This window comes from Elephas maximus, chromosome 6 (genome assembly GCF_024166365.1).
Source record: "Elephas maximus indicus isolate mEleMax1 chromosome 6, mEleMax1 primary haplotype, whole genome shotgun sequence".
Classification (NCBI taxonomy): Eukaryota; Metazoa; Chordata; class Mammalia; order Proboscidea; family Elephantidae; genus Elephas; species Elephas maximus.
In genome coordinates, this window is record NC_064824.1 from 85,556,277 (window position 1) to 85,559,619 (window position 3,343).

Genomic DNA, 3,343 nt, shown 5'->3' on the forward strand with positions numbered 1-3,343 from the left:
GGACTGCAGACAGGGAGTATGGGAAGGCAGCTTTACGGAGCTCCCAGCAGAAGACAGAGTACCCGGTAACCAGGGATACATGCTTTCCCACCTCCCACCCTTCTTCCCTCTGTGTGGCCTCTGCTGCTTGCCAACGGGCCATGGTTGCTTGGATGGAGAGACACTAGCTCAATGCTGCCAGGGTTCACCCCACCCCACCCCACCAGCGGGCTCCTTCAGTGCCATTTTTTTTTGTTTGTTTGCTTTGGTTTGCATTTTTGTTTATTTTTGATATACATATATATATATTTTTTTTTTGGCTTTTTTTTTGTTGTTGTCCTTGCTTCTCTCTCTCTCTCCCTTCCTTTCTTTCCTTTCTCCTACTCAGCTAGCCCAGTGTGCCATCCCCTCCCCTCCCTTTCTTTATGGGCTGTGATTTTTTGGTTTGTTTGCTTTGTTCTTTTTATGTATTTTTGGTTTGCTTTTTATTTGTGTATTTGTTTTATGATATATTTTTGGCTTTTTTGTTGCTTTTTTCTCTCTCTCTTCCATCCTGCCTTTTCTTTCTTCTGCCCAGCTAAGTCCAGGGTGCCATACCTTTACTTATTGATGGGTTGTGACTTTTTTTATTTGTTTTCTTTTTTTGGTTTGTTTTGTTTATTTGTGTGTGCATGTGTATAAAATTTGGCCTTTTTTTGTTGCTTTTATCTCCCTTCCTTCCCTTCCTTTCTCCCACCCAGCTATCCCCATGTGCCATACCTTCCCCCTCCCCTTCTTGAGGGGCTGCAGTTTTTTGGTTTGTTTGCTTTGTTCTGTTTTGTTCATTTGTTTGTTTTTTGATTTTTTTTTTTTTAGCATTTTTGTTGCTTCTCTCTCTCTCCCCCTCCCTTCCCTCCTTTCCTTTCTCCCACCCAGCTAGCCCTGTATACCATCTCCTCCCCCTCCCCTTCCTAATGGGCTGTGATTTTTTGGTTTGTTTGCTTTGTTCTTTTTTTTTTCTGTTTCTTTTTTTATCTTTCCTTTCCTTTCTCCCACCCACTGAGCCCTGTGTACTGTCCTTGCCTCTTCTGGAGGGGCCATGCTGCACAGCTTTGTTGGAGAGTCACTATACATAGCCTCCCGGGTCTGTGCCACCATCATCAACTAGCTCCCTCAGCACCATTTTATTTATTTGTTTTCCTTTTGTGGTTATTGCTTCTTTTCTCTCTACCTACCTTCCTTTCCTTTCTCCCATTCATCCAGCCCCATGCACTGCCCCCAATTTATGGTTGGCTGTGCTGTTCCAATTAGCTGGAGAGCCTTTGGCACATGGCCTCCCCAAGTCTGTGTCGCTGCCACACTCCAGCTCCCTCAGTGCCATAATTTTTTTATTTTTCTTTATCTTTCCCCTTCTCCTTTTCCTTCTCCCTCCCACTTATTCCCTGTTCTTCCTCTGCCTCTTTGAAATGGGCTGTGCTGTGCCACCCAGTGAGACAGACATCAGCTTGCTGCCACCCCGATTCCACCCCGCCCCCAATGGCAGGTGCCCCCACCACCATATTTTTTGTTATTATTGTCTTTATTTTTATTTTTGTTTGATTGTTGGTTTCTTCTTTCCCCTTTTTCCTTTCCTTTTACCCACCCATCTAGGCCCATGCACCACCCATGCTGCTTCTCGACAGGCCAAGCCACACTGCTTGGCTAGACAGCCACCAGAACTCAGGCTTTCCATACCTGCCCCACCTCACCCTCTGAATCCTACCACACCATCATTTTATTTACTTTTTTCTTTTTTACTTCATTTCTTGTTTTTTATAATTTTTTTTCCTTTCTCTTCTTTTCCCCACCCACTTAGCTGTGCACATCACATCCTCTCCTTTTTTTCCTGTCTATCTGTACCATGACCCGAGTGCCATGTCCCCAAGTGGTACTGATGTGGTCCCTGGAACCCACCCTACACTACCCCCAGCCCTGCCCCATCACCGCCAGGTTGTGCCACCAACTACCCATGCCTGCCCCTCTACCCCAACTGGACCTGCCTTGGTGCACCATAGCTGAATGACTGGCCCTACCCTCCATGAGAAGGTGGTGAGAAGTATCATGCGCATAGGTAAAGCAAGCAACAAAACACACCCAGCCCTCTTTCCCAGACCTAACCAAATAGAAGAGCAAGATGAAACAATCAAATCTACAATCAATAAATGGGGAAAAAATTCCTGAATGTTCCAGAGACAGCAGACAATATCAAAACATATTTAAAAAAAAAAAGGAGAGGATGGCTACAGAAAGCAAAAAATAAAGCACCACATGACCTTCTGCTAGAAGAAAAGGCACTGGAACTCTCTGAAAGGGAATTCAGAACTGTAATATTCAGGGTTCTCCCATAGATGAAGGAAAATGCAACAAAAATAAGGAAAAATATATAAAATCAGGGAAAAGACAGTCAAAATCATGGAAAAGACAGACAAAACAATGGAAGAAATCAGGAAAATAATACAGGAACAAAATGTCAAAATAAATGAACAGCTAGAAATCATATAAAAACAGCAATTAGGAACCCAAAAGACAAACAACAAGATTTCAGAAATGGACAGTGCAATAGAAGGCTTTAGGAGCAAATTTGAAAAAATGGAAGACAAGATCAGTGAAATTAAAGACAAATCCTTGGATATCACTTTGAGGAAAAATCAGGGAAAAGAACAAAAAAAATGAACAAACACTGAGAACGATGTGGGATACCATCAAAAGTAAAAATATGCATTTGATCTGAGTTCCAGAACGGGGGGAGAAAATGGAAAACACAGAGAGTATCATTGAAGATTTGCTGACAGAAAACTTCCCTAATATCATGAAAGATGAAAAGCCCAATGAACCCCATATAGGATAGACCCCAAAAGGAAAACACCAAAATATGCCATGATCACACTTGCTAAAACCAAAGACAAAGAAAGAATCCTGAGAGCAGCTTAAGAAAAAATGAAAAGTCACATACAAAGGGGAAACAATAAGACTAAGCTCTGAATACTCTGCAGAAACCACACAGGCAAGAAGGAAATGGGATTACATATTTAAAATCTTGAAAGAAAAACAAAAACAAAAACAAAAAACTGCCAACCAAGAATAATATACTCTGCAAAACTTGCACTCAAATATGATGGTGATATTAGGACATTTCCAGATAAACAGAAATTAAGGGAATACATGAAAATCAAATGAAACTTACAAGAATTATTAAAGGGTGTCCTTTTTTTTTTCAGTTATAGAACCAACAACATCAGACAACAGCCTAAATCTAGCACATAAGACAGCATCAGCCAGATACCAACCTAGATAATGAACTCTCAAGGATAAAACAAAACTAAAAATTTTACAGCAGGGACCCAGA